Here is a 25,064-nt window from a genome sequence, read left to right as displayed (position 1 = left end):
TTAATTAATGAATATTTAAATATTACTATTAATTATATTTATATTAAATATATTATAATGAATTACAATATAATTATATTTATTATAATGTAATAATATAAATTATAATATTAATAATTTGATATATAACTAAAATATTTTAATATATAAAAATATATTCTTTACTTTTAAAATCAGAATTATTTAAAAAATGATTATTTATATATATTAATAAATAAAATAACTATATAATTTTTATAATTAATTAATTCTCAAAGTGATGTTATATTTTTTAAATATAAATATACTATAGTTATAATAATAAATATTATTAGTATTATTAGAATAATTATCAAATAACTAAAAATAATTATTAAATTATTAATAATAACAAATAACTTATAACAATTATTACATAATTAAATTATATAATTATTAATATTAGTTAATCCAGTTATATGTTATAAACTATTATTAATATAATAATTATATTGAAATTATAAATTGTTTTATATATGTAAATTCTTCATATATAATATAATAACTTAATTAATTTATATTAACTTATAAATTTGATAACTATTATTTTACAAATGTCTTATTATGTTATTATATAATTTATTAATTATTAATTTGTAAATAATTTCTTAAATATTATAAATAAAATAGTAATAATATATATTAAATATTGTTAATAATGTGTTTACTAAACAATTATATATTAATAAATAAAATAACTATATAATTATAAATTAATAATATTATAATAATTATAATCATTTAGCATCAATATTTTTTATTAATATTAAAAAATATAATAATAAATTATATTTATAAAATAATTAATAATTATTTATAAATTAATTATAATAATAGTTATAATCAGTACCATAATTATTTGAACTAATTTCTCTATCACATATATAAATTATTATGTTATAACTAATAATAATTGGATAAAACCATTACTATTATTATTATTATATTATTATTATTTTTCAAGATTATAATTATTATTAATTAATATTACAATGTTTATTATACTTTATAATAAGAAAAGCAATTAGAAATAAACAAGAAAAAGAAAATAAAAAATTAACAAATCAACAAAATAATAAAAAAAGAGAAAATGAATAAAAATTTAAAAAATAAACAGGAATGTCAAAATAGAAAAAAAACTTTTAGTTTAGAAGGTACAAAGAAAAACAAAAAAAAAAAACAAATATAGAAAAAAATATAAAAAATCAAAGAAAAGTTAATACAAAAATAATAAAAACAAAATGAAGTGTGAAAAAAGATATAAGAAAAAGCAAAAAAAAAAAATACTAAATATATAAAATAAAATCAAAATAAAAAACAAATAAAGATTTCAAAAATTAAATGGGATGACAAAATAGAAAAAAATTTAGTTTAGAAAATACAAGTAAATATATATATATATATATATATATATATATATAAGAAGTAATAACAAAACTTAACCAAGGAAAAAAGTTAATACAAAATAAAAATAAAAACAAAATAAGGAAGTGCAAAAAAAAAAAAAAAGGAAACAAGAAATAAAAAGAAATTTGTGAAAAAAAGAGAAGAAAATGAAAAGACAAATATGAAATAAAACAAAAAGAAAAAAAGTATATAGAAAATTTTAAAACAAAGTAAAAGGTGAAAACAAAAAAATATGAAAGTACATGAAAAAATAAGTAAAAAAAAGAAGAAAAATTTAAAAGGAAAAAAAGTTAATAAAACATTATAAAAATGCAATAAAAAATAGCCAACAAATGATAAAATAAAAAACTAAAGAAAAGTTAATACAAAATATAATAAAAACAAAATGAAATGAGAAAAAATATATAAGAGAAAGTAAAAAAATGAAAATACTAAATATATAAAATAAAATCAAAATAAAAAATTTTAAAAAATAAAAAGGGATGATAAAATAGAAAAAAATTTAATTTAGAAAATAGAAGCAATATATATATATATAAGAAGTAACAAGAAAACTTAACAAAGGAAAAAAGTTAATACAAAATAAAAATAAAAACAAAACAAGGAAGTGCAAAAAAAAATGGAAATAAGAAATAAAAAGAAATTTGTGAAAAAATGAGAAAAACAAGAAAAAAAATAAAAATTAGAAAACCTACCCATTTCTTCTTAACTTCTTTTTTCCTTCTGGTTATTTTATTGCCAAAATCTCATCTACTTTCATGTACATGTTATACTCATTTCTCTACTTGTGAAGTATGAACTTCTTTTTTCCTTCTGGTTATTTTTTTGCCAAAATCTCATCTACTTTCATGTACATGTTATACTCATTTCTCTACTTGTGAAGTATGGCTTTTCATGATTCTATGTGTATGACTATTAAGAGATTGTTTATTCAGGCTACCTCTCGTTTTTTTTTCCCTTCACTGTTTTATATTTTGCTCTTTCTTTGCCATGAAATTGTTTTGATCGGTACTGTTCTTAAATACTCCATCTACTCTTCACCATGTTGTAAATTAAAATTTTTCAAACTAAAGTTGGAATATTTGGTGGCTTTGCCGTACTTGACGGTGAAAATTTCTTTTTTCATCATATATGATAGTAGAAAAAATAATCTTTATAATGAACATACTCATCCCATCTCTTACTTTGATCTTGTTATCAAATTATTAGGGATAAAAACAGGTTGGATTAGGGCATCCTCTAAGTCGGTTTAGGTAGTATGGATTTGGATAGTAAGATTAGGGCATCCTAAAAGTCGATTTGGGTAGTATGGTTTGGATGATATTCCGATAATAAAATATTATAATTCATTGTAGGTTGTCATAAAGTTCAGATAGTGTTTTAAGGGTACTAATTATTCGAACTTGATTATAAATAATAATATTTTAATATTATAGATTTATTTAAAAATTATTTATTATGAATGTAATACTTAAATTAATTTATTCATTGTTTTAATTTATAATTTTAGCTTTTATTTATTTTATATGGATTACTTTCATTTATTAATTTAATTTCTTTTAATAATATTTTTTAAAATCAATTTTAAATTTAAATTTAAAATTTAACTTAATAAACGAATATTTAATGAGTTTGAACAATAATGAGTTTTTTTTTTTTTTATATATTATGTGAGTTAGATTTAGATAATAAAATTAAAAGTTATTTGAGTATTTATTGAATTCAAATATTTTAATAAATAAAAAATTGGGATACTTAAAATTAACATATATCCTATCTGTTGTCATTCATAAAATTCGTAACACAATTTATAAAAGCAGGCTTCCCTGCTAGTTTCAAACCGAAGAAAAACAGGTTCTATTCCTTTATCTGAAATCATCATAAAAATTAAATATTTTTGTGATCTTTGATTTAACATATAATGCAAAGATAATACGATTATTTAAAAGACAAATTTTGGTATTCACTTTATTTTTGTTTAGCTATTATTTGAAGTGAAAGTTTTCTCCAATTGTTTTCGATTAATTTGTACTTTGAAACAACTTACTTATCAAAATATCGAACATATTTTATTAGTGATTGAGATTATCTTTTAGTATGTCGGATTCAAAGACAAGCCAAAGTGACTTTTTTAATTGATATATGTTAGTAGCATAGATGATTAAAAAATGATTGGGCCTACAAAAAAAGACAAGGAGAGAATTATAAAATTAAGTACTTCATAAAAATATTTATTATTTGATTTTATAATAAAATAATTAATAAAAATATTTATAAGTAAAATTAATAAAAAGTTAAAATTATATCTCTATATTTAAATGTACATATATTTTGATTAAATGTATATGTAACATATAATAATCATTTAAATTTTAAATTAACACCTATTAAACATTAAAATAATAAAAATAATTTATATTTTTATTAATTTTATATGTTAAGTATCTTATTATGATATCAATTAATAAAAATTTGTGAGATCACCTTTCAGTAAATTTTCCGTCGGACAAATGAACCAACTGCTCATATATATTAATCAATAATTATTTATTTATTCCTTTTTTAATTTTACTTTTGTTCAAGCTTCTTGTTGACCGTAGGGTTGAAGCAGCAGATAACGCCACCGCTCTATTCTCTCTCTTGCAAGCCCCTAACTCTCACTTCATCAAGTCTCAATCTTCTCATTTTTTTTTTTCTCTTACGATTCTTGTTTTTCTTCTAAAATTTTCTAATTTTCTTCAACAATGGGAGCTTCGTTGCCTCCGAAGGAAGCTAACCTCTTCAAACTCATTGTCGTAAGGCTTCGATTCTCTTTTCTCCCTCATTTTTGAGTTCGTATCTACGTATTTCTAGTTGGTATTTATACTTGTATTTTGCTTTCTTATTTTTTGTTTATTGGATCGCACTTCTTTTTTCTTTTTGTTCTTTGCTTGCAAAACCCTAGCTGGATACTGGTCTGTTTGCTTGCTGAGAAAATCGGTGGATATCAATTATGAATAGAAATTTGGACTAGATAAGCTTGTTTGTCAATTAGGTTTTTTCTTTTGGGCAATTTTTCATATAAATGAAGTTCATTTTCTTTGTTCTGTTTGGCGATTGAAGCTTAATTAAGTTTATTGCTTTGCTTAATTTAGGTCAATGAATTCGATTTGTTGAAAAGCAACTTTAAAAAATTGAATTTTGCTTTGACCTTTTTTTTTTTTTTTTTAAGTAAGGATGCTCGTTGTGCTTTCCTTTTGGTGATAATTCATTTGTATCATCATGGAGAAAATTAGAGAAATGAAAATAAAAGGGTTTGGTGACTCTTCCTACTTTAGTAATTTCTCTTGTATGTTGCCAACTTTTTAAAATAGGAATTTTGTTGGTTCCTAATGGGAAACAATTGTGGCATTTTGGCTTTGATGCACATAAGCATTCAAGACAATAACAAACTTTGTGAAACAATCTATTTAAGAATTTGATAAATTGACTGGGACAATTTTTAATGTAGTTGTAGGCTTTGCTGGTTAAACTTGAATATTTATATATTTTAAGAACTTGTTCGTATTAGATATAGAATAGCAACATTTGGATGTTTTCCACACGCTATTGAGAGTTTTCCCCCCTTCCCTCTTATTTCTTCTAATTTATAGTGAAAACTAGAGTTTTGACGGGTGAATTCTTACTCTATTTTAACTTCTATAGTAATGGACTCTTGACACAGTTTTTTTGCCTGATTTTTGTGTAATTAATATTTATCTGTTATTATACTCTAGCTAATTTTCATAACTGAGTTTTTATTGCTTTGGAGGTCCATGTGCTATTGCTAAAGCTTTTGTATATTTTATCATTGCAGAAATCATATGAAACTAAACAGTACAAGAAAGGACTGAAGGCTGCAGATGCAATACTGAAAAAGTTTCCTGACCATGGAGGTAGTTTAATTTTAAGCACTTATTTATTTATTTGTTTTTGGCTGAGAGGCACTTATTGTTTAGTGTTTATGTTTGCATGGGTCTTGTAAATGTACCTGTATAAAGATGCAAGAACTCTGAAACAAAAAGAACTTTACACTTTAGAGGAAAAAGGGGCTGTCGCTAGATAGTTTATGTTGTTATCAAGGTTATTGGTTTCCATAATCCTTACAAGAATGCCTCTAAGTTTGACATGATTGTTTCTGTAGACTGTATGTTCCTTTCTCATGTCTTATGATTGCTGTCAATTGCATTTTTGAAAGCACTAGCTGTATGGTGACTAGTCCATGATTTATGATGGTTCTAGAGATAAGTGGAACATTCTAGCAGTATCAATGTGGAGATATTCTCTATCAACTGAATATATTGCATTAATTTCGGGTATATAACTACATTTTTAACCTATACAGTCTGAAATCTGCAATATTTGAATACCTTCTTCATCTTGGTTGGGTTTTGTGAATATTCATTAGTGTGCGGTATTGGTAGAGTGTAGTAGCGTTTTGTTTAATATATCCATCCTTTTAAATATGCAGTTTCCAAGTAATATTTTATACTATCTGGTAACTGTTTGTTTGTTGTGTTTGTATGTTGTCATATGGGCTTTTATTCATTATTGTCAGAAACATTATCAATGAAGGGGTTAACCTTAAATTGCATGGATCGGAAAACTGAAGCTTATGAGCTTGTTCGGCTAGGTGTAAAGGTTATCTTATTTATTTTCTTTTGGTTGCTATAATGTCAAAGCAGTGTCACTTTTTCCTAGCATTGTTTTCATGTTTGTGTCTTAATGTAGAATGATGTAAAAAGTCATGTTTGCTGGCACGTTTATGGTCTCCTCTATCGGTCAGATAGAGAATACAGGGAGGCTATCAAATGCTATTGCAACGCTTTGAGAATAGATCCAGACAACATTGAAATACTACGGGACTTGTTACTCTTGCAGGTATACCTTATTTACCTTCCTTCTCTATGATTTGTACATCTAGACTCAGTGTTAAATCTAAGACGTTTATCTGTTGTATGCTTAATGTTAAGTAAGAACATTTGCTTGTCATGGTATTTTTCGAACATTTAAAGGAGTTTCTCTGTATAAGATTTCTTGTAAGCTTTGTGGTTTGCCTAAAAGATTTTTCAGATTCCATTGTAGAATTTGAGAATCTTAAGTATTAGGGTACTTATAGGCAAGTCAATATTGCAACTAAAATAGTTTGGTGCCAACTTTTGTGCAACTGTAAGTTATGTGGTAGTTGGTAAGGGCAGGTTCATTGGGGTAACTTAATATAACTGGATAAAAACACTAAGATCAGCTACATAGTTAGTAATGAAGTGAAAATAAATTTTATGAAATTTGAAGCTGTTTAGTTGCTTGACGGAATCTACTAGTAGATGGATGGAAAAGGCATAATTATATTAAGATAGTAACAAAAGAGACGAAGATATATGGCTTAAAACAGAGGAATGGAATTTATGGAGATAACTCAACTAAAAGGGAGAGGTGTATGAGACCATGAAAAAAATATCTTCTTAAACACTTAGAAAGTAGATGAGTCAGGTGGTTTTATAACTTTGAAAATTTAGATCATAGTTTTGGTAGAAACAATTTATGGCTTTAGGGGAAGGAAAAGGATATAACAGACATCATCTGATATTCTGGCAGCAGATTAATATGAGAGATGGTTCGGATTTAGTATCTTAATTGAAGGTTTTGTTTTGAGGCACACGCAAAAATAAAACATAAGTAATATAATCAGAAGCAACCAGTCTGATTTGATCCTTTCATTCTCATTATACTGTAACAAGCAACCACCTTGAATTGATAGTTTCTGGTCTATCACCGCAGATCCTTTTTATCTCTCATTCTACTAGTTCCTTAATGGTTGAAAGTGTTTATAGAATGACAAGTAATATAATCAGAAGAAACCAGTCTGATTTGATCCTTTCATTCTCGTTATCCTGTAAGAATCAACCACCTTGAATTGATACTTTCTGGTCTACCGCCACAGAACATTTTTCTCTCTCATTCTACTAGTTCCTTAATGGTTGAAGGTTTTAACATTAATGACCTTTGCAATTAGAAAGTGTTTATACTTTCTGGATCAGATCTGGTTCGGTTCTTCTCTTAATTTCATCTGCCCATGTGCCTTACTGCTCCAGAATAGTAACAAAAGTCGGCGTCTTTGATACTGAAATTGATGATTTTCATTTCTGTTATTCTCCCTCGATGCTTTAGCCCTTGCCATATTATGGATTCTTAACTCATGATTTCAGATGATTAAGTCATTTGTTGGCATTAACTTATTTGTGCCCCCCCCCCCCCCCCTTATTTATGGTTTATATGCCTTGAAAAGTTAAAGGAAAAAGTATGAAGATGATGAGCATTTGTCTTTCTACTAAGATTTGAAAAGTTAAATGCGAGATTTGACAGGATTTGTTGATACAAGACAACAACTTTTGCATTTGAAACCAAATCATCGCGTGAACTGGATTGGCTTTGCTGTAGCCCACCATTTAAACTCAAAGTACTTGTCCTTTATTTTTTTCTTAAAAAAATTTGTTCCAATTCTTATGCTAACTTTCACCAATTTCTGTTGACTTTTATTTTGTGAAACATGTTTTAGAGTGTTGTTATTGTTATGTATACTTGAAGGTCCAAATTGAAGGGCCTTTTGGTATTGAAAGTTGAAATATTTGTTGATATAATGAAAGCCTTTCTTTAAATTAAATGCTTAATCAGGACTTAATGTTTCTAATTATATGATCAAATGGGTGCTAACATGGATGAAATTACTGTTGATTTTTAACACGTGGTTCATATTGTTTGCATGACTTCAACTAAACATCCAATAAGATATCAAACTTCTTTTATGACAATATATTGTGGGTGTAGAATGTGTTAAAGATGTTACTAATATGTATAGATAGGTGGGTAGATAGATAGGTACCCTACTATTCTAAGCTGGTTGCACTTGCATTTATGAAATTTGGTTGCAAATTAGCCTTTTACAAACAATGCCTAGTTAACTGCAGAGTTCTGTTGTTTTTGCTATAGTTTTATATGGAGACAATGATGATGCCATATTTTCATTTGGCTTTATATATGAATGAATTGAAGTTGTTGGCACAACAGTTACGAGGGTTTTTCCTTTTCTGTCCCTGTCTTAGCCGAGTAGTTCTAAGTGAATGAAGTCTTATTAATTTCATTCATCCTTTAGGTATTTATGCTGTATTCCTTTTTTTGGTTGATATTAGTGGTGCAAAAGCAGTTGAAATTTTGGAAGCATTTGAAGGGACATTAGAAGATGATTATCCACCAGATAATGAACGTTGTGAGCATGGTGAAATGCTTTTATATAAGGTATTGGTCGTGTACTTCAACTCTTTTTTTTTGCATGCATTTGTATGTGGGATGTGGCTGTAATTTCACATGAGTTGACTTCATTATACAGACATTCAAAATTTTAGAATTTATACTAACGTAGAATGGGAGTGACTGATTTGGTGCCACTTGTTAACCAGATGCCAACACAGTTAGTGAAATTATCCATAAACCAAATAAAGTAATTAAATATACAAAAATTAAAGATTTTTAATGCCTTTACCTTCTTTATAAATGGGGTCCCTTTTTTGAATTAATTCTAATTTTTTTCACATGCAATTAGAAAACCTACCCATTTCTTCTTAACTTCTTTTTTCCTTCTGCTTATTTTATTGCCAAAATCTCATCTACTTTCATGTGCATGTTACACCCATTTTTTCTACTTGTGAAGTATGGCTTTTCATGATTCTGTGTGTATGGCTGATAAGTTAAATTAAATCATCTCCAAGTTTACTTTAATCTGAGATGGAGGACTAACTAGTGGCCTATAGTGGTATTTGGCATCTATAAGATATTTAAGTCTTGATGTATTCATGTTAGAGAGAAATATGGCTTGTTCACTAATTGTTGGGCCTTCTACCAGTAATCATATCTGTGGTGTTTGTACTTAGCAGCTCTGAATCTTAATAATTGCTAATCTCCAATTATATGTTCTGTGGAACCATTTCGGAATTTTTGCTTCTAACATCTTAATAAATTACTCTATCTTCCTTTTTGACTACTCTTTTTTGGTTTAACACCATTAACACGATTCGAAAACAGCTTAACCAATTGGACAAGTACCTACAAGCCTTAGCCCTTGCAGTAGCATTTGTTTCTTTAATAATATATTGGCATAGAAATATGCATAACTACATTCATTATGCATAATGGATGCTGTACATCTAGACTAGTGGTGCCCCCTGCTGCTTTTCTGATGTTTATGAGGGTATGGTACTTTTCTCCAGATCTCTTTGCTAGAGGAATCTGGGTTTCTTGAGAGAGCACTTGAGGAATTGTATAAGAAAGAGCCAAAAATAGTACGTGTCAAATGTATAATGCCTGAATACTTTTAACATTAAAAATTTTGTAAGTTTTGAATTTTTGGACATTAAAATTCTAACCAATTCTATTATTCTAGGTTGATAAATTGACTTATAAAGAACAAGAGGTTTCTCTCCTGGTGAAACTTGGATGCCTAGAAGAAGGTGCCAATATTTACAAGGCTTTACTTGCCATGAACCCTGACAATTACAGGTGAGTCTTATGCATTGGGTACTCTTTTGAAACACGTAGTTAAGGTCATTAATAAATCTTTCATAGCAAAGAATATTAGTCAACTCTTTCCTTTTATATAGCACTTCTTGAAGTTATAATTGACTTCTTTTTCTCAATGCCGTGGTGTATTATTATTGTAGGAAATGAAGAATAATTAATATTCTGAATAGTTTGTGTGTTTAAATATATTTTTGTTGGGATAATAGGTTTTTCAATTCTTCTTGTAGTAACACCCAAATTCCTTTACCTATGTTAGAACTTTATAGAAATAGTCATTATTTTTTATGCTCTATTTTCGTTGGTCCTTTAAGCTTGAAACTAATCAGTGTGTATCCCTTATGTCACAAATTCAATCGTTTTTTAGTTTTAAATTTTGTTTCTTTAAGCTTTTGCTTATACTTGTGCGTGTTACATTTACATCATGGTATCTTTACATAAAATGAGGTTATTTTTATTTTTTTCATTCTTGGGATTGTTTTATATCTCTCTGTCCTGTCAAGCCCTTTGCTTAGCTCTTTTAGTAAAAAGAAGCATTATGCACCACCTCATATATAAATATAATTAAAAAGTAGCAAAGCAACTATGAGCAGAACTGTAATTCTATACTACTATATGTGTCAACAGTCTCTTGGGTGCTTTCTCAGATTGGGAAATGAGGAAAATTCTTTCGCAGAACTGTTAACTTATGTCTCTTCACTCAGTATATGCCTATATATCGGCGCAATTTATTGCTATTAGGTCTGATAAACCAGGAGCCAACCAACTTACAATTTTTGTATTTGTATATGTATATTTTTCAGATATTATGAAGGCTTGCAGAAATGCTTTGGCCTGTATTCTGAAAATGCCAAGTATCCCTCTGATGAATTTGATCGATTGGATGCATTACACAAATCACTTTCACAATAGTACACTTGGTCTTGTGCAGTTAAGGTGATGGATTTATGTTGTGCTTCTGTTTTCATTAGGAATTTATGATGGATGTTATCGATACATTCTGTTTATTGCAAAAACTCCCTAGTGGTGGAATGTGCTAGTCTAAACTGTTTTATTATGTCTTAACTGTTAGTCATATTAATTTCATTTTCTGTTTTGTATCTCTTTTTTTTTATTATTTTTTTTATGAGCTCCAAATGGTACCTTGGGATGTTCTGTTCATTATATTTACTCTGGATTTCTTCTCTCTCTCTCTCCTATTTATGGAATCACATGATGCAAATCCAACGAAAACCTTACTTTTCTGCAGAGCTGTCAAGCTTTCTCCCCTTTTCTAGAGAGAGGAAGGGTGGCTATTTTTACAAATACTCTTATAGGGATCTTATTTTTCTTGATGGCTTGATAAGAAATTATGTGACAAAAATCTAGTGATGTGCTTCTACAACAGACACAATCCATTCAATAGCTTGTGATGTTCTTAAATAATCTAGAAATAGATAGTTGTGGTATTATGCTGAAATACTTAATTGATGTCTTGATGTGACAATTGTAAGAACTCTAGGTGGTTAAAATTATGCTTTCATATGCTTCACCCTTAGAGAATTGACGTGGACTTATATTAGAACTTTGTTTTCTCAATTTTTAGAGGATACCTCTTGATTTTCTGCAAGGAGACAAATTTTGTGAAGCAGCATTTAATTACATTAAGCCTCTTCTAACAAAGGTATATACATCCAATGAGATTTTTTTTTCTTTTTTGTGTTAGTTTGACTGGTGTTTTTAGTTTGTTGGGTGAAATAATGATATATTTTCTTGGTGGTCTCAGGGGGTTCCATCTTTATTCTCAGACCTTTCTTCCTTGTATGATCACCCTGGAAAGGTAAGTTTTCTTACTTACATATTCTAAAAATAGAATTAAGTTTCTAAATATTGATTATTCTAAACTGCTTAGCAACTGGTTGGAGCTTGATTTCATTAGGATTGATTGCCTGCTTTGTTGACACTTACATTGGCAGACATATTGGAACAACTTATTCTTGAGTTGGAGCATTCAATTAGGACCATCGGCAGATACCCTGATAGCTAGTATATGCTTTAAAACCTTGTGTAATATTTTATTAAGTCTTAAAAGCAAATAAATGTTTAGATTTACTACTCTTTGAGTTAATATAGACTTCCAGCCCTTATGTGATATTCTAGTAAGTCTTAACAGTGTCTAAATGTTTAGATATTGGGTGCGGTCTGAGTGCATTTTTTTCTTTTACTGCTTATTGTTTGGTGAAGTCCTCAGTCATTTATGTGTTGTTATCTATTAAACAAGTACATAATGGTTGTCCCATATGGTTGCATGTGAAGTTTCTATATATTTTTGTTTGTATGCTAATACACAAGCACGCATTTGGTATTAAGCTGAGTCCTTTCTTGCTTGTGTTTCATATTGAGTGCAGGACAGAGAAAGAGCCCCCTTCAACACTTTTATGGATTTTATTCTTTTTGGCTCAGGCAGGTAATCATCAGGTTTCCTCACCCCGTGGGCCATGGCCTTTTCTTCTTTTCTTGCTATAAATGTTTGGTGCTTTCTTTGCATTTGAGTAACTTTGAATTTATTGATGCAGCATTATGATAGAAAAGGCCAATATGATGTTGCTCTTTCAAAAATTAATGAGGCCATAGAGCACACACCAACTGTAATTGATTTATACTCTGTCAAGGTTTGTTCTCGTCTTCAATCTTCAAATTTTTGCATTGGCTTCATCTACTGGTTTTAGATTTTTGTTAGCTGGATTCTTTTATTTTATTTTTTGATCTTATATTTTGAAATCTTTTTGCCTGGTTTGTCTCGCATCTCACAAGGCATAGCAATACCTGAAAATCTTTCTCGATATTTCCTTGTAGTTATCGTTCACTTGTAAGAGGCTTATCACTTTCTATGATACTGACCTTGATTGAATATATTGTTTTGCACTAAATTGTGCAAAGTTGATATACATTCATTTAAAATGCATACTAGTTTTTCTTTGTGGACCTTAAGTCTTGATGGGCATTGGGCAGGCATATGACCTCCTTTCTTAGGTTTTAGGGTTTTTGGTAGATGGCTATTGTTTCTTGATGAACCTTTTTACTATCTTTTGGAGAAGTACTTGGAATTTTCTTGAAGCTGGTTCTATGTGTATATTATTTACTTCTCTTTGGTGACAGAGTCGGATACTGAAACATGCTGGTGATTTGGTAGCTGCAGCTTCATTGGCAGATGAAGCTAGGTGTATGGATCTCGCAGACCGTTATATAAACAGTGAATCTGTGAAGCGAATGTTGCAGGCTGATCAGGTTCTAAAGCTCCCCCCTTCATCTTTTATCATAGTTAATATTTGTCACCGTAAATTTCTTTCAGTATTACTGTACTGTTCACAAACTTTTTCCACTCTTGAAGGTGGCTTTGGCAGAAAAAACTGCTATTTTGTTCACAAAAGATGGGGACCAGCACAACAACCTTCATGACATGCAGTGCATGTGGTCTGTTTTTGTTTATTACCTTCGACATGTTGTTGTCTCTAATTATAATTTGCGTGCACCCACTGAGTGTTATCCATCTTTTGAAGGTATGAACTTGCTTCTGGTGAAAGTTACTTTCGACAAGGTGATCTTGGACGGGCCCTGAAGAAATTTTTAGCTGTGGAGAAGCACTATGCTGATATTGCTGAAGATCAATTTGATTTCCATTCTTATTGTTTGCGGAAAATGACACTCTGTGCATATGTTGAAATGCTAAAATTTCAAGATCGGTTGCATTCACATGCTTATTTTCACAAAGCAGCAGCTGGTGCCATCAGGTGAACATTTTTGTTAGGATCTGCAAGCTTTTCGATGATTTGCAATAGACTTATTCCGTTTGGTTGTGGCCTGTACGTGAAAAATGCTATGTAATCTCTGTTGTCTACTTGTCTGGGTGCTTTTAGCTTCTGTCACCTATTGTTGATCAACACATGCATGTGATGCTTCACTTTGGATTAGATTTTCTTTGCCTCCCTCTTTTTCCTTTTGTCTTTTGGGGAATGGGGGATTATTGCATACATATATATTGCATTAATCATATGTTGCAATGATGTGTTGTCTGAACCTTGCTTTCAAAGCATGAAAAACTTCCTAAAGGTAACTGTTGTTCATTACTTACCCTTGTACAACCATTCATTTGTTAATTAGACACTCCCATTATGATATCCAGTCTAATTCAAGACTCTTCTAGCAGCCCCCCCATTAATAGGGGAGGGGCTATCTGATTCCCTTCCACTACTCTAGTTTTTCCTTGAATCTTGGATGTACGGATTTACAACATTTTTTAAGACAAAACCTCGCTAAGTTTATAATCAAGAAAGTATCAAGATTCCTTTTCTTACATTTGGTTTTGCTAGAGAAAATTTTTCGAGTTATATGAGCAAAACAGAATATAGGGTTCCAAGTTTTTTGTTGATCAAGCAACAACCTGATTTGAACCAGGGAATAAGGGATTTGCAGTCCCTCGCCTTACTGGTTGGCCATGTCACCAAAGGTTAGAAACAAAAAAAATGAGAGTATCCCCTTTTTAGTTATAGATTGGAACCATACCTTCAATTAGTTATAGTATCTCAAGTAAAAAATTAGTATTGTTCTTTTTTTCAATAAAAAAAAATTTCTTAATTTGATTTATATTATATTATAATAATATAACAACAATTATGATTCTATGTAAACCCCAGAACAAAAGTTATTACACAGCTATAGTTATCTAATAATGTATTTCATCTATCTAGATATGATGTCCATAGGGAATTAGCAAAAAATTATCATGTTTCAATTTTTCATTGAATAGATTAAAATTAAAGAAAAATAGAATTTTTCATCGAGCACGTTGTGTGTTTTCTCCACTAGAGTTCTATAATGGAATAAAAAAAAGGAAAGAATATAAATAGAAATGCTATATCTGCGCATGTTTAATAAATACAAGCCTCTTTTCGTGCACACTTCAATCATATTCTAAATATTCTACTAAAAAATAAAAAACTAAAAAGTTGGTGAAACGTCTCTCTGCAAATCATTTTTTGAACAATGGAATCTATGGAAAAGTTAAGTTCTAGAAAAATCAACTCTTTCCCTATATATGTTTTATGATTATTTTCTCTTTATCTAAATGAATAGATAAAATTAGGAATTCATTTTATTTTTCTAGTATTCAATTGGATTGGAATATGTAATATCATAATAATGGTAGCAATGGAATTATTATTATTGATATTCTATACAAAACTCCATTCGGCTAAATGGCTATCATATTGACTATAATACTAAGGCCTTTTTTTGTAACTGATAGATTCATAAGTTTTTCCTTAATTCACTCTTACATGGATTGTTGAAAATTAAAAGTATATCAAAATGAAATAACTAATAAATTGACTAATTCAAAATTTTCAAATTAGCGATTTTTTTATTCCTGAATATCCAACTCACTAATTAATTCTTTATAGTGTATTTTATTTTTCTTTGATAAATAAGATAGTAGCCAATGATGTTTTCCTATAATTTTACATAGACCTTTTTGAGGTAAATATCTTTTTTGTGCAATTCCTAATTTGAGGTAAATCTTTGTATCTTATTTGTGAAACTAATTAGTTGAAATTCAATGGACTCCTTGTTTTCTTTTTTCTCCCCTTGAAAATTAACTGAGATCCATGAATGAATTTTTTTATAATAAAACAAAATTTTCTCTCTTCTTTTTGAATGTGAATTTTAATAATGAGTAATAATAATACTAGTCATTTTGATATGCACATTGATTTTAAGTTCGTTATGAACTTTATGATTTTTTCAAATAATGTTAATCAATCTGTTTTTCAATTTCATTTGTATAGGAATACAAAAGAGAGTTTTAGAGTTCAAATAAGAGGTTGTTGTTGATTCATTTGTTGATCTAATTGATATGTATGTGATTAAATTAGTATTATGTATCAGAATGCTATGTAAGACAATCCTTGTGCCCCGTCTCTTTGTTTTATATACCTGATGGACCAAATACATAATATATAGGAAAATGTACCATTAACGGATTTTCAACTGTGGATGCATGTCTATCCTTACCATACAGAAACAAATGCTATTAATAAGCCAATTATGTTATATTATAAAGCAGTTTTTTTTGTTTGTGGCTTTACAGATACCTTAGTTGCAATAACTCCTCTTGCCCTGGTAGGAGGTCGGAAGTTCAAATGCTCTCCCACAAATTATTAACTATTAAAAGAAGATGCAAATATTTGGATCTGCTTAAAAAATTTGTGTTCAATTGATGCTCAAGTCAAATTTAATTTAACAAGTATTCTAGATTATAGTTTCTGATTTTTATAAGGTTATATACTTGTTTCATACTTAGGATGGTGTTTTACGTTGTACTTAGGGGATTCTTATTATGTCGAGACCTTGTGGTATATGCCAAACAGGATAAAAATTTTGCTTGGTAGTCTCAATTTGCTTTCGTTATATCTTTTGTAAGTTCATATTCTCGTGATGTTATTACTGAAAGGATTAAATGTTCCTTGCAGGCATATTGAAATTTGAGATTGTGGCTTTTTAAATGATAGGAAGGCGGCGCCTGGGATTTCTGTTGGGTTAAGGATGGAGAATTGCATGTTACTGTACCAGAATTTATTTGTTGATTATAGCTTTTTATATTGATCTTATTGATTTGATGGTGAAATGGAATGGGATGATATAGTGACAGGCCATGGAACAATTAAGTAATAGTTTTTGTGATTGATCCATTGTCCCATTTCTATGTTGGTGTTTCTTTCTCTGAAACTCTTGGCTTGAAACTGGTGATTACTTCAATTTTGAACCTTTCTTTCTGCATTGTGATAATTATTGGATTTTGAAGTGCAAATGCTATCTAAAGTTGTTTGATTCTCCTTTGAACTCACTGGCTGAAGAAGAGGATGACACATCAAAGACTCCTTCTCAGAAAAAGAAAATGAAGAAGCAGAGGAAGGTGGAACGAGCTTAAGAAAGTATATCAGCTTGTTTTGGTGATTCTTGGCTAACACTCTCTTTGATGATTTCATTCTGATGCCGTGTATTATTTTAGGAGGCAGAGGAGAAAAATGAAGAATCAAGTTCTAGTGGCATCTCGAAGTCTGGGAAACGACATGTTAAACCTGTAGATCCTTATCCTTTTGGAGAAAAATTATTGAAGGTTACCTATTATTATCTTTTCCCTGTGCTTTAGATTCCTGATTAAAGTCCTCGTGCTGTAAAAATGTGTTACGCTAATGCCTATTAAGCTAAGACTGTTTAATCTGTATTTTTTTTTTCAGACAGAGTATCCCTTGTCAGAAGCAACGAAGTACTTGAAGTTGCTTCAGAAGAACTCACCTGATTCTTTGGAGACGCACTTACTTTCTTTTGAAGTAAATATGAGAAAGCAGAAGATTTTGCTTGCCTTTCAGTTATTATATTTTCCAAGAATTGAGCATGAGATGTGTTTCTTGTTCTTTTTGTGTTTGGTCAACTAGAACTGATATTTAATTGTCAGCTAGTGGTTTGTGAGGAAGCCCCTTCTCTTGTTTTCTCCTCTCTTTTTTCACTTGCTGCCTGTGGATATGTTCTTGAAATAAAGAAACTGTACCGTTTAACCAAACATCCTTTTCTTATTACTCTACTCACTCAATGAATTTATGTGTGAATTAGATAGTTTGCACAACATATCTTTGAGTTGTAGAACAATGGTTTTGTGCAGTAGTACTTTTACTATTTCATGAGCTCATATTAGTACGTTTGTCTTGGTTTTATTTTGTTTTCCTGAAGGCTGTAAAGCAACTGCTAAGGCTGGATGCTGAGAATCCAGATTCACATTGCTGCTTGGTATGTAACATCTGCCCTACCATATTTGTGCACTCCCATGCACAACTGCATTCTTTTCTGTTCTTAGATACAAAGATCATGTAATCTTTACAATGCTTATTTGAATTTAATCTAATGCAGATTAAATTTTTCCATAAATTGGGCTCAATGCCTGCTCCATTAACTGATGCTGAAAAACTTGTTTGGAGTGTCTTAGAAGCTGAGCGTCCATCCATCAGGTTCTCTTTGAAATGGTTTTATGATAGCTATTCCCCGTACTAGAATTTTGTTGTGTTACTGTTACTATTATTATTTTGATCCCTGATGCATTAAATCCCTTTATTTTCTCTTTCCGCAGTCAATTGCAGGAGAAAACTCTTAGTGAGGCGAACAAAGTTTTCCTTGGTAAACATGAAGGTATTACGACCTTTACATAACATGATGCATTTTAGGTTCCTTGAGGTAGGTTGTATAATCATGCAAATTTCACTTTTTGGTTCTGCAGAATCTTTGATGCATATAGTGGCGGTTGCAGAAATGTTATATACCTTGGAGCAGACCAAGAAACTTGAGGCTGTTAAGTTAATTGAAGATTCATGCAATAAAGTCATGCCAATGTAATGCTCTTAGCGTACATTAAAATTTTTGCTGTTTGATGTCGATTCCATGCCTTGCAACTTACTCTTGAGATTAATTGTTTCTTTCTCTTTTGCTTGTCCAGGAATGGGGCACTTGGACCAGTACTGTAGTGGAAACTCAAGGACTGTATTGCAGTCCATAAACTCTTAGAAAAGGTTCTTATTGACCAAGATGCTGCTTTGAGTAAGTATAATTCTCCACATAAATTGATGCTGACTAGAAATTTGACTTTGACTCCATTAACAACTAATGAAATTAATTACTGTTGTTTGTTTAGAAAGTATTTTAGTAAGAATATTAATGGTATTGAAATTTTGATATACTGTTAATTGAATATTATAGATTAGATGCCTAAAAGTAAAACATTAAATTAGGAATTTTAAATTTATGGTTTCAACATCATTCAGTGATTTTTTTGAGATGTATCTCACGAGTTCTGATTGTTTGGTTTTTGTTATTATGATGCTTAATCTTTGAAAGTTGGATGCTGTGATTATTATTGGCATTTTAAAGAAAGGTGGACTTTCATGATAATATTCTCACTTTCTTATTGATGTTTATTTAATTGAAGTTGCAAGCTATGTGACAAAATTATTCAAGAAATGATTGTTTATCCTTTGATTAGGCCCTCTTTATTGATAGCTTACTAGACAATTGAAGTAAAATTATGTAGACAATTTGAAAGAGTGCTTTGCAGCAGGCGGAAAAAAGGCGCATCTTGAAGTTGTGCAAGCCATGACAATGCTTTCTTCTGTTGCTTTGAGATCAAACTTGTCGCTGCCTTTCTAATCGTGAAATGCATTCCTTTGCAAATGTGTATAATTTATCCGCATTTATGATTTTAGGGTTGAAATATATATATATATATATATTCTTTTAATTTGCTCACCATTTGGTTGAGATCTTTAGAGATATCTGGCTCCATGGTTTTGCCCCAAAATTTGAGGTGCTATAGAAAATTTTTGGGTGCTGCTGAAGAAATCTTCTGGTCAGCATGGAAGAACACTGTTTTAGGGCTAATCTTTGCCTTTAACTTGGTTTTCTTCTCAATTGATTCATTATTTCAATTTTTTGTTCAAGATTTTGCTAATTTTCTCCTTGATAATATAGTTATCAACAATGTTTTAGAAGCTGATCATGGGGTGCAGTGATGGTTGACCCCATGGAATCATAAACACCACCATGTGTCTTTGGGAATGGGACTAATGAGAAGGGGACCTCCCCTTATTTTGAGAAAAGTCTAAATTTCTAAACCACCAAATAAAATGATCAGCTCTTTTTTTTTTTGGTGAATTGGTGAGGGGTCTTTTTGTAATTTTAGATATTTATCAGTCTTTCACCATCCTTCTGGCCAATTTGGAGAAACGATGCTATTCCTTCTCAGGACTCATCCTTGCAACTTTTAAGCTTTGGCTTGGCTGGGCTTTTGGTTAACGTTTGGTGTGGGGGTAATTTAGATTTTAATTTAGAATTGCTTTTGGTAACATTCGCATCCTCCATTCTTCCTCAACTTTGTTTTCGTTAGAAAAATGAAATTTCTTTTAAAATTGATGGGGCTCCTCCACTTTTTCTGTTTGCATTTTTTTTTCATTTATATAAAAGAAGCAAAGCTGATTTTCATCAAATATGTTTTTCATTTAGTCACTACATTTATTTTAAATACAAAAAAGTCAATTTTTAATTTAAAATTTAATTGGTTAAGTTTCAACGGTTAGATTTTTTTGCATTTTAAATTTAAAACCCACTGTCTTCAGCCATTCTTATCATCATTTCAATTTTCTTTCTCTCAAATTTAGGTTTTTCGTTTTTGGATTCCCTTTCGGCTTGGAATATAGATTATTGTCGATAATATCGACATCAAGCAAGTAATGAGTCGATTCAAATTTCCTTGAGATTGGGCATCAAGATTAGGTTGGGAAATTAGGGTTCTTGATCTGATAAGAGGGAAATTAATTACTTTGAGGTGAAGGAATTTTTCTCGGCCATTGGTCAATCCAAACAAAGTAGAGAATTAGTTGGTGGAGGACAAATTGGAATGTGTGAGGAATTTGGAGACCTTCTGAAGGTTTGATTTCTACCATTTTAATTTTATTTAAAATTTTTTATTTCAAATAATGCCGTATTGATTTTTTTTAATTTTTTTCTGATGATAAAATGTGTTCTCGTTATAGACTGTAGATAATGATATTGCTAGTGTAAGCTATTTTATTATGTCTTAGCTGTAGTCATATTAATTTGATTTTCTGTTTGGTATTTTTTTTTAATGAGCTCCAAATGGTACCTTGGGATGTTCTGTTCATTATATTTACTATGGATTTCTTCTCTCTCTTATTTATAGAATCACATGATGCAAATCCAACGAAAACCTTACTTTTTTGTAGAGCTATCAAGCTTTCTCCCTTTTTCTATAGAGAGGAGGGGCGGCTATTTTTACAAATACTCTTGTAGGGATCTTGTTTTTCTTGATGGCTTGATAAGAAATTGTGTGACAAAAATCTAGTGATGTGCTTCTACAATAGACACAATCCATTCGATGGCTTGTGATATTCTTAAATAATCTAGAAATAGATAGTTGTGGTATTATGTTGAAATACTTCATTGATGTCTTGATGTGACAATAGTAAGCACTCTAGGTGGTTAAAATTATGCTTTCATATGCTTCACCCCTAGAGAGTTGACATGGTGGCTAATTCTTTTATTAGTGGCTATCTTTATCTCATTCTTTTAGTTAAACTGACTTTCCTATATAAAAACCTTTTGACGGTGGGCCAGGTTATGGCATGATTGAAATAAAGTGTCAAACTCTAGAGCTTTTGGGATTTGACTGATGCAGTGAGGATGTATTTAAATTGTTTTCTTCCTGTAACCCACATTTGTTATGTATTCATTCATGAGAATTGTAATTATTGCTGTTACAATGTGCATCATTATTGCCAATAAATGCTACTTCCTTTATGAAATGTGATGAATGTTCTAGGACTTATATTAGAACTTTGTTTTCTCAATTTTTAGAGGGTACCACTTGATTTTCTGCACGGAAACAAATTTCGTAAAGCGGCAATTGATTGCATTAAGCCTCTTCTAACCTTTATATCCAAGTGAGATTTTTTTTTTTTTTTTTGTATTAGTTTGACTGGTGTTTTTTAGTTTGTTGGGTGAAATAATGATATATTTTTTCTGTGGCCTCATGGGGTTCCATCTTTATTTCAGACCTTTCTCCCTTGTACGGTCACCCTAGAAAGGTAAGTTTTCTTACTTACATATTCTAAAAATAGAATTAAGTTTCTAAATATTGATTCTCCTAAACTGCTTAGCAACTGATTGGAGCTTGATTTCATTAGGATTGATTACCTGCTTTGTTGACACTTATACAGGCAAACATGTTGGAACAACTTATTTTTGAGTTGGAGCATTCAATTAGGACCGCCGGCAGATACCTTGATAGGTAGTATATGCTTTAAACCCTTGTGTAATATTTTAGTAAGTCTTAAAAGCAAATAAATGTTTAGATTTACTACTTTTTGAGGTAATATAGACTTTCAGCCCTTATGTGATATTCTAGTAAGTCTTAACAGTGTCCAAATGTTTAGATATTGGGTATGGTCTGATTGCATGTTTATCTTTTACTGCTTATTGTTTGGTGAAGTCCTCAGTCATTTATGTGTTGTTATCTATTAAACAAGTACATAATGGTTGTCCCATATGGTTGCATGTGAAGTTTCTATGTTTTTGTTTGTATGCTAATACACAAGCACGCATTTGGTATTATGCTGAGTTATTTCTTGCTTGTGTTTCATATTGAGTGCAGGACAGTGAAAGAGCCCCCTTCAACACTTTTATGGATTTTATTCTTTTTGGCTTAGGTGGGTAACCATCAGGTTTCCTCACCCCATGGGCCATGGCCTTTTCTTCTTTTCTTGCTATAAATGTTTGGTGCTTTCTTTGCATTTGAGTAACTTTGAATTTATTGATGCAGCATTATGACAGAAGAGGACAATATGACGTTGCTCTTTCAAAAATTAATGAGGCCATAGAGCACACACCAACTGTAATTGATTTATACTCTTTCAAGGTTTGTTCTCGTCTTCAATCTTCAAATTTTTGCAATGGCTTCATCTGCTGGGTTTTATATTTTTGTCAGCTGGATTCTTTTCTTTTATTTTTTTCTTATATTTTGAATTATTTTTGCCTGGTTTGTCTCGCATCTCACAAGGCATAGCATTACCTGAAAATCTTTCTAGATATTGCCCTGGAGTTGTCGTTCACTTGTAGGAGACTTATCACTTTCTATGATACTGACCTTGATTGAATATATTATTTTGCACTAAATTGTGCAAAGTTGATATGCATTCATTTAAAATGCATACTAGTTTTTCTTTGTGGACCTTAAGTCTTGATGGGCATTGGGCAGGCATATGACCTCCTTTCTTAGGTTTTGGGGTTTTTGGTAGATGGCTATTGTTTCTTGATGAACCTTTTTACTATCTTTTGGAGAAGTTCTTGGAATTTTCTTGAAGCTGTGTCTATGTGTATATTATTTACTTTTCTTTGGTGACAGAGTCGGATACTGAAACATGCTGGTGATTTGGTAGCTGTGGCTTCATTGACAGATGAAGCTAGGTGTATGGATCTTGCAGATCGCTATATAAACAGTGAATCTGTGAAGCGAATGTTGCAGGCTGATAGGTTCTAAAGCTCCCCTCTTCATCTTTTGTCATAGTTAATAAAAAAGGACATTTTTTTATTTTTTTTTTACAATTTCAAAATCTCAAGACTTCTTTTTTTGTGTACTTTTTTTGTTTTTGTTTATATTTTGTATTAACTTTTTATTTTATCTTTTATCTTTGATTTTGTGTCTTTTTTTTATATTTGTTATATATTTTTTATTTTTCTTTGCATATTCTAAACTAAAATTTTTTTCTATTTTACATTTGAATTTTTTCTTCATTTTGTCTTTTATATTTTTTATTAGCTAATTTTTATTTTTTTCCCTTTTTAATTTTTTGTTTTTGTTTTTATTTCTTTTACTATTTTATTTTATTTTTTCATTATTTTTATTTTTATTTTATAAAGTTAAAAATTTTTTATTTTTTGAATCTTTTTTATTTTGTCTTTTTATTTTGCTATTTTTTGTTCTATTTTATAATTTTTCAAAAAAATTTTTACTTCAAAATTTTCTTTCTTTTTGCTTTTTTCTTTTCACATGCTTTCATTTTTATTTGTTTTCATTATTTCATTGTTTTAATATTTTTTACTTTCTTGTTTTCTTTTTTATTTCAAATATTTTGTCTTTTCATTTTTATTCTATTCTTGCTTACTTTTTTTTTGCATTTGTAAATTCTCATACTTTTTTTTTTCAATTTCTCCCTTTGTTTTCATTTTTATTTTGCAATAACTCTTTTTTTTTTAATTTTTTATCTTTGACTTTTTATATTGTTTTCTTGTTATTTCTTATATGTTTTTCAATTTTTTGTATTTTTAAAATTAATTTTTTTATTGTCATTCTTTTTCATTTTTTAAATTTTTATTCAATTTTTGTATTTTTGATTAATTATTTTTTATTTTTTTAATTTTTTAATTTTTATTGTATTTTGGTTTATTTTTATTTTTTTCTTTCTTATTGGTATTGATTTTTTTTTCTTTTTTTTACTTTGTTTATCTTTTTTGTTTTACTTTAATATTCTTTTCTTATTTTATTTTATTTTTTTTATTTTGGTTTATTTTTTATTTCTTTCTTTATTTAAATTTTCATAAATTTTAAGAATGTTTTGGATTTTTTATTTTTCATAAATCTTTTGTCTTTTCATTTTTATTCTTTTTTTAATTTTTTCACGGATTTTTTTTTATTTCTTATTTTCATTTTTAAATTCTTATAGGTTTTTTTGTCGCATTTTCTTTGGTTTTCATTTTTATTTTGCATTAACTTTTTTTTTAAATTTTGTCTTTGATTTTTTATATTGTTTTCTTATTATTTCTTATATGTTCTTTTATTTTTTGTATTTTTTAAAATATTTTTTCTATTTTGTCATTTCATTTCATTTTTGAAATTTTTATTCAATTTTTGTCTTTTTTTATTTTTTATTTTCTTACTTTTTATATTTTTTTGTATTTTATTTATCTTTTTTGTTTTGCTTTAATTTTTTTCTTATTTTATTTATATTTATATTTTTCATTTGGTTTATTTTTTATTTCTTTCTTTATTTATATTTTCATAAATTTTTATAATGTTTTGGATTGTTTTATTTTTTTATCTTTATTTCTTTTTTTATTAATGGTTGTTGATTATTTTTTACTGTATTTTTATAATTTTTCATTAACTCTTTTTCCTTTTAAAATTTTTTTTTACATATATTTTTTTTGTTTTCACTTTTTTCTTTGTTTTAAAAATTTCTATAAAACTTTTTTTCTTTTTATTTTATTTCATATTTTTGCCTTTTTATTTTTTATTTTTTCTTGTTTTTCTAATTTTTTTTCACAAAATTCTTTTTATTTCTTGTTCTCATTTTTTTTTTTACACTTCCTTGTTTTGTTTTTATTTTTATTTTGTTTTAACTTTTCCTTTTGTTAATTTTTGTATCTTTGATTTTTTTTATTTTTTTCTTATTACATTATTT

At 29.0% G+C, this 25,064-nt stretch overlaps 1 pseudogene across 1 annotated transcript; it reads left to right on the top strand.

Moving 5' to 3' along the window:
* Window positions 1–3,981: 3,981 nt before the first annotated feature.
* LOC111295797 (N-terminal acetyltransferase A complex auxiliary subunit NAA15-like) lies at window positions 3,982–23,316 on the top strand (annotated as a pseudogene). The gene is made up of 30 exons (XR_016328445.1): window positions 3,982–4,220; window positions 5,261–5,339; window positions 6,002–6,084; window positions 6,175–6,324; window positions 7,222–7,282; window positions 7,807–7,900; window positions 8,631–8,736; window positions 9,705–9,776; window positions 9,878–9,993; window positions 10,815–10,947; window positions 11,597–11,674; window positions 11,777–11,834; window positions 11,967–12,036; window positions 12,399–12,453; window positions 12,567–12,662; window positions 13,150–13,278; window positions 13,382–13,464; window positions 13,551–13,781; window positions 16,855–16,979; window positions 17,057–17,164; window positions 17,286–17,415; window positions 17,774–17,832; window positions 17,953–18,050; window positions 18,170–18,228; window positions 18,317–18,428; window positions 18,533–18,633; window positions 21,661–21,692; window positions 21,825–21,895; window positions 22,427–22,522; window positions 23,009–23,316. The product of XR_016328445.1 is annotated as an N-terminal acetyltransferase A complex auxiliary subunit NAA15-like (transcript).
* The last annotated feature ends 1,748 nt before the right edge of the window (window positions 23,317–25,064 follow it).

Source organism: Durio zibethinus, chromosome 16 (assembly GCF_047325235.1).
Source record: "Durio zibethinus cultivar Kanyao isolate XHJ-2024 chromosome 16, ASM4732523v1, whole genome shotgun sequence".
Classification (NCBI taxonomy): Eukaryota; Viridiplantae; Streptophyta; class Magnoliopsida; order Malvales; family Malvaceae; genus Durio; species Durio zibethinus.
The sequence above is the reverse complement of the archived record's forward strand: the minus strand, read 5'-3'. Positions and strand labels throughout refer to the sequence as shown.